Raw genomic sequence first — 7,635 nt, forward strand, 5'->3', positions numbered from 1 at the left:
TGACATTGGCATTTTTCTCTCTGCTGTGCAGCCTCACAGAGATGGTCGCTTGGCTCTGGACTCTGGAAGTCTTGTTCTGGGTTCAGTGTGCAGTCACGACCACAGAAATTTGTGGTTAGTCTTTCCTGTCTTGTGCTGTAATTTAATCTTTTGGTTGATCCAAATGCTTGTATTTGTAAGTAACTGCCCTCATTTCTGAGAAGATTTGTCAGAAAATACTACATCACATGGCCTTCATCAGTCTTGGACTATAATTACTTCCTAAGGGTGCGAGGAGGAAATTATAGCAACTTCTGAACTTCTCCCCAGCATCACGTGGATCATCAGATAAAATTTGGTCAGACAGATTTTCACAAGCAAGAATTAAACTCATGTTTGGCAAAACATTGCATTAAGTTGTTACAGTTGTATGGGTGTAAGGAAGCAATCATGATTAAAAAAAAGAATATATATCACCTAACTTATGACTTATATATCAGTGAATGTTATTAGGGTAAAGTCAAAGGCTTTGTCTGAAATGCAGCAGGTGTCAAGGTTACATTATGTGTTATTTTTCCTCTTTTATGATTATTTTCAGACTGTATATTTGTTGTTGTTTTTTAATATCTATACAAACAGCAAGTTTGAAGTGCCTATAACCAAAAGTTGATATTCACAGTTCTGAGTCCTTTTTTTCTCCTGGTTATCTACAGTTTCAGGAAGACATCACAAAAAAATATAGCCTTTTAAAAAGTAGCTTTCTCGTAAATAATAGCTGCGTCTGATGTCTGACGAAACCACTTCATGAAGGTGAGATGACGGGAGCTATTTTTCATTGACTATCAGATGCTGTGATGCATTAGCACAATCTCTAGACAGACACACAGAGCTGCTGAGACATATAACTAAAAGTAATTGACTGGAACTCAAGACAACAGACACGGGAAGGTCTCCGAAGAGCGGCTGCCACTTTGGGTTTTAAACACATTAGCATTGATTTTTCAGTGTTCTCTTGTCATCACAAAGTGTACAGGACATGAATCAGAAAGCCATGTCAGACAAAGCTTTCTCTACAGTCGAAATGCTTTATGATGTTTCATATATCTAAAAGACTACCTGAAGTGTGCAGCAGTTCAAAGGATGGATGAGTAACAGACCAAATTAACAAGTCAAATGCAATAATAGTAAAAGTAATTTTAGTAACTTTTATTGAAGGAGGACCTGAGAATAAAATGCATTAATTATTACTTATACCACCAGTATATAAAGGGTAGCAGTCAACAGAATAATAAACATATTCCTGAATAAAAAACAATTCCAAGAAGCCAGTACTGACACCATGTTGCTTAACCCTTAATAGGGCACTCATTGAAATACTTGCAAATTCCAAATTTCAACCCTAGAGAATATTGGAGGATATTACATACTGCCAGAATGTGTAAAAAAAAACGTACGAAAATAATATTTTGAGAAAAAAAATTAAGAGATTAAAGTGGCAAATCTATGAGAAAAAATGCATAGATTTATGAGATTTAAAGTGGTGAATCTGGGAGAAAAAAGTTGCTTTTTTTTCGCACAGATTTGCCACTTTAAATCTCTTAAATCTGCAACTATTTTTCTTGTAGATTTGCCAATTTAATCTAGTAAATTTGCCACTTTTTCCTCGAAATATTACCTGAAGTTACCAAATATAGTTCTTTGCCTGATTAAGGGTTAAGGGCCACACCGTACTGCTGGGCCCACTGTAGGGAAGGAAAGAACAGAAGAACCAGAACCAGAACCAGGACTGACCGAGGCAGACTTTCAGACCAAGCTGCAGTACAATTAAAGGTTTTCTGAAGGGAGTCTGGTCCTCCTGGAAAAGCCTTTATCCACAGGGGCCACCAAACTGAACACAAAGAGAAAGTTATGAAATGAATATGAAAGGTTTGCAATGGAGCCAGATTCACATAAAACTGTATCATCTGCATAAAAACAGGATTTGAATTACATGTTAAGAAGAAGAATATTATTTATGGATAATGTAAATACCAATGGTCAAGGTCAAGGTCACGTTTATTTCTAGAGCACCTTATACACAACCATGGTTGACCAAAGTGCTTTACATAACTGAATAACAACAAAAAATCCAAAAGATACATAAATGAATAACAATAAACTAAAAATTCAAAATATAAAGACAATTTCATCTAATAATATATGACCTGAGATGTACAATACAACATACAGAAACAACTTTCTTCTCACGCAGGTTGGAAAGCCTTGGAGAAAAAATTAGTTTTAAGAGAAGATTTAAAAATGTCCAAAGTCTTTGACGACCGGATATGCAGCGGTAAACTGTTCCACAGCTTCGGGGCAGCCACTGCAAAAGAGCGATCGCCTTTAGTTTTTAGCTGCATTTAGGCACATCCAGGTAGGACTCATTTAGACCTCAGAGCTCTGGTCAGTCTGTGAACATGTATGAGTTCAGCCAAATACGCTGGAGCCAATCCGTTTAAAATTTTAAAAACAAACATCAGGATCTTAAAATCAATTCTGAAATGGACAGGAAGCCAGTGCAGAGAGGCCAGAACTGGGGATATGTGTCCCCGTTTCTTTGTGTTTGGTAAAATGGTACAAGAACAGACCCCTGTGGTACACCATTACTGATGAGCTTGATTCTGCAAAACCTGCCACAACAGTGAGCCATCTTTATGTAGGATAAGCTTTGAAATAACTGAAGTAGTATCACTGTGCTATGAAAAGAATAAATGTAATGGTATCAAATCAATGATAAAGAGAGAAACATAACACTGGAGAAAATGCCATCAATTACTGAAACTGCAGCTGTTATAATCCAATAAGATATACAGCAGTACAGCAGGTTAAACTGTTACCACATACAGGTTTTAAGTATTTAAAATAATATCAAGACTGAACTATGATGGCTCCAGTTTTCTGCACACCGACTGTCAGATTTAAAGAGTCACACCGCTGTCTAAACAGTGAAGCCACAAACCTTGCAGCTATATATGTGAGTGTAAACAAACAGACAGACTGCCTGTGTAAATACAGGTGGAATTTGCTGTGAACAAATTGACTCTTATTCCTTATGCAAACATAAAGGAATACCACAGGGGGGAAACATCATCCGTTTTCAATTAGGTGCCACTGCTAATGAGAACTGGAGCCCTTCATTTTAATTACAAAACTATGGGATCACAATCACAGCCAGGCAGACTATCCATGTTAATAGAAAAATTATACATTCAACAACGCATGGAGGGGAAAACAAAGATATTTAGAAACAGTGTTAACCTAGTAAAAGATATATACAGATTATGATTAAGAAAATGTATTCCAGAATAAGTACCATCTTGCAAAGGAAAAGTCTATTTAAATCTCATTACAACCCAGATTTCAAGAAAGTTTGGAGGCTGCAAAAATTTTACTTACAGAGAGTTATATTGTAGCATATTATGTAAATAACAACAACAATGAACAGACAAACACTTTAAATGATTGCATAGACAAAAGACAAAGAAACAATATGAAGTACTAATTTCTGTAAGCCAAGGGGAAATCTAGCATAAAAATATATGGAATATTAGCATGAATGACTTCAAAATAAATAAATTACAGACAGGAAATGGCAGATGATGAATCCTCTGAGGGCAAACGTAACCTTGCACTCCAAACTGTCAATATTCCCCCGACAGTGAAGCTCATGTTCACTCCATCTCCAGAAAATGCATTAGACACAGATGATAGCCTGAGCCCGGGCCTTCAATCTACCCCACACAACCACTAATCTGTTAATTGATCTGGCGAGGGGAAGGAGAGAAAGGGTGTGTGTGTGTGCGTGTGTGTGTGTGTGTGTGTATGTTGGTGTGTGTGTGTGTGTGTGTGTAGGGGATGACATTACAGAAGAAATATATAATCTTTTATAATAGGTTCAGGGACCTTGAGTGGATGAAAGCTGGCTGTTGTTTTTAGGCCCTCTTTAAGAATTCATCCATTCAGCTTATCGTTGCAATCTCAGACAGCGTTTTATGCTGCCTTATTACAATAAATATTCAGATGCTTAAAGGATGTGATTTCTGACAGATAGCACCACCCGGTAAACATATTTTCCTCCAAAGAAAAAGTGGTAGATTTCAAAAGAAATATACATCAAAGTGGAACTTTACTTGTATGATTTGGTACTACCGTCTCTGTTTTGATAGAAATAAACCAATTCTAAGGGTGGGGAGGAATATCTGTAAAACTTTTCTTTGCAATTTATACAATAGCTGTTGTATGTGATTGTGAGTGTCTGTTAGTACAACGGAGCAGTGAACAAAACATTTTTAGGTGACCAGAATGTTACAGATAACTTCCATGAGGTCAAAGGTATAAGATCAAAGTATATGTGTGTTGTGGTACTGACCTGTCAGTCATGAACTAGCCACAACCAAAATCATACCATTAATGCTAAATTAGATCATAATTTATCAAATGAACATCATGCTGTATTGAAGAAGACTTGAAACAAGCCGTTGAAACCACAAACTCATTATGAAAATGTTTACTGAGGTGACAAATATCATGACAACTAGTGTCATTTTCTCATAGACCTCCAAACTGACTTTTTGCAACAAGTGGCATTGCTCCCTGCTGGCTATTATGACTGACAGGGACCCTAAAAAATATTAGAACATCGGTAAAAAATGCCAATATTATATAATATTAACCTGTCACATTAAGAGAATACTTTCTTCACAGTGTGCTAATTAAATTAACTGTTCCTTAATTCAGACAACCTGTGTATTGGATGCTGTTAGTATAATAGAATTGTATTTAAGGATATATTGTCATGTGCTACAGAGCCTCTTTAACCCTTTATCAGGCAAAGAACTATACTTGGTAACTTCAGGTAATATTTAGAGAAAAAAGTTGCAAATTCACTAGATTAAAGTGGCAAATCTACAAGAAAAAAAGTTGCAGATTTAAGAGATTTAAAGGGGGAAAAAAAGAAACTTTTTTCTCCAAGATTCACCACTTTAAATCTCATAAATCTGGGCATTTTTTTCTCGTTGATTTACGACTTTAATCTCGTAAACTTTTTTCTCAAAATATTATTTTCGTATGTTTTTTTTTTTTTTACACATTCTGGCAGTATGTAATATCCTCCAATATTCTCTAGGGTTGAAATTTGGAATTTGCAAGTATTTCAATGAGTGCCCTATTAAGGGTTAAAGTGGTGAATCTGGGAGAAAAAAGTTGCTTTTTCCCCCACTTTTTTCTCGTGAATCTGCGACTTTTTTCGTGCAGATTTGCCACTTTAAATCTCTTAAATCTGCAACTTTTATTCTAGTAAATTTGCAACTTTTTTCTCAAAATATTACCTGAAGTTACCATATATAATTTACCTGATAAAGGGTTAAGTGACGTGGTTTTGTCAGGGAGGAGCATGAAAGTGGAGGATGAGGTGAAAGACAATGCCTGCAACTTTACCAATGCAGATTATGAGGATGGAGCAAATGAGATAAGAGGAGGAGTCAGAGAAAGTTAGGATGTTGATGAACAAGCTGGAGATTGTGAGTTATGTGGAACAGGGTGAGTGTAGTTTGCAGTAGTGAAGTGGTAGGGCTCAATGTGATGTTTTGTCATGGGGCTCAAAATCCCTGACGGCTCCTGGTCATTAGAAATAATTTAGGTTTAAGGCACTTCAGCGTTGGCTTCTTTTTTCAGGCACAGCAGAGAGATACATCTCTTTTATACAGTCTTAAATCAAGAGCAGATAGAGGTTTTGGGAAACAACAGATAATACAAACGAGGGACAGGTTCAGCCCTGACAAAAATAATAAAATGTTTACTGAAACAGCAACAAGTAGGCCCAGGGTGTATTAACTGTTGTGTCTGGATATGTCTGCCTGCTCCTGATGCAGACTTAGTTGTAAGAAAGGATGTTTTCTTAAGTACACAGACATGTGAGGACAGTGGTGTACATTTACTTTTATCAGTAGTGTAAAAACATGTAAAATATTAAGCCTAAACCATGTTTTATACAAGCTCTAATAGTGGTATGCTGGCTAGAATCACATTTTGTAACACCCAGAGAGAGAAAGACGCTTTGATTTGACTCAAGCCCACCTGGTACCCAGCAGCCTTCCTACTTTTCCGAGGAGACCTGCAGAAGCTGAAGAAACCTCAGACTGGGGGAGTCTGGAGGATGACAGCAGGCATTATTTCACAGAGAGGATAATGAAATGCAAAAGTGTTTTGGTGTTACTGCGCTTCTCAACCACTAAAGGGATTAAGGGCCTGATCAAGGCTGCAGTGTAGGTGATAAGAGTCAAAAAAACAAGAACAAGAAGTGAGTCACACGCTCTAATCCCTTCTCCACCGTTCTCACCAGAAGACATTTAGCATCCTACTCTGCTCGACACGTCCCCCTCTGAGACATAAGGAGCTTAGATGATGCAGCATTTTTTTTTTTCTTCTCTGGTGGAAAAGTGTTTTAAAAACTTGAGGAAGTGCTGCTGCTCATGGCCTGCCCAGTTATTTAGACTCCAGACAAAACACATACACACATACTTATAGGTAAGGTTACAAAATTGAACATGTATTTGGTCTATTTTAAAATATATATCTTAATATGACATATATTCACCATACATTTTACCAGAAAATGTATTTTGTTTGCTTTTTTTCCTTTATCCAGTTTTTTAAATATAAAATTTCCAGAAAACATCCAATATCACAATTTAACAGAACATTTTGAACATTGGATTTGACACTATCTTATGTGATTGTAAACCTAATATCTATTGACTTTAGACTGTTTATTTATTTTTTGTTTTGTACTATTTACATATTTTATTTTTTCTTTACTGAATTATTTTATTTTTATTTTATAAATGGTATTATCATGATGATGTATTTATTTTTATTATCACCAAACAAGTGAGAAAAAACATTTAAATTAGCTTAAGGCTTAAGGAAAATCGTGACTGTATTTCACTGAAGCCATCTACAATTTCACAACTCACAAAACAATCTAGATCAATAAATATCACTACAGGTAAAAGGGAAAAATTTGTATTTTGTCCCTTTAAAGTGTAACTTTGTATCTCCTGGTATAAAAACACAAGCTTAACCCTAACTCATCATGTAATACAACAGTTCTGGGAAGAAAGTATCTCCAACATACAGTTTAAGCTGAAATCAAAGTCAAAGTTATGGCTGCTGTTTAGGTGGTACAAGCATTTACCTTTTCCCCACCCCCCAACGTTAATATTCATGAAAACATGGTCTGTTTTCACCAAACAAAAATCATGTTGAATTTATTTAATGTAGCCTTCAACCTTTCATCTATTCAGATTTTTAAATCCCCCGCTTTCCTTTGCACTTTGCACTGGAAATCGGTGAGAGGAGATTACAGAAAATCCTGTCTTTCAGGTGAGAAAGTGGAATTAATCCAGGCTGTGGGGGCTCAGTGTACAAAGCGCCGCAAACGCTGGGGTTTGCAGCCTGTATGCCATCTTCGCTCTGCTTGTTTCCAATACCCACAGAGTTTGTGTGCAAAGAAAAATTATCAGGAAAAGGTCACACTAATTTCATTGTGATTGATTGTCCCATTATATAACTAAAGGTTGGGGTGCAGGCTTTAAACCAGTTCACTCTTTGTGTGAA

This window comes from Centropristis striata, chromosome 3 (genome assembly GCF_030273125.1).
Source record: "Centropristis striata isolate RG_2023a ecotype Rhode Island chromosome 3, C.striata_1.0, whole genome shotgun sequence".
Lineage (NCBI taxonomy): Eukaryota > Metazoa > Chordata > Actinopteri > Perciformes > Serranidae > Centropristis > Centropristis striata.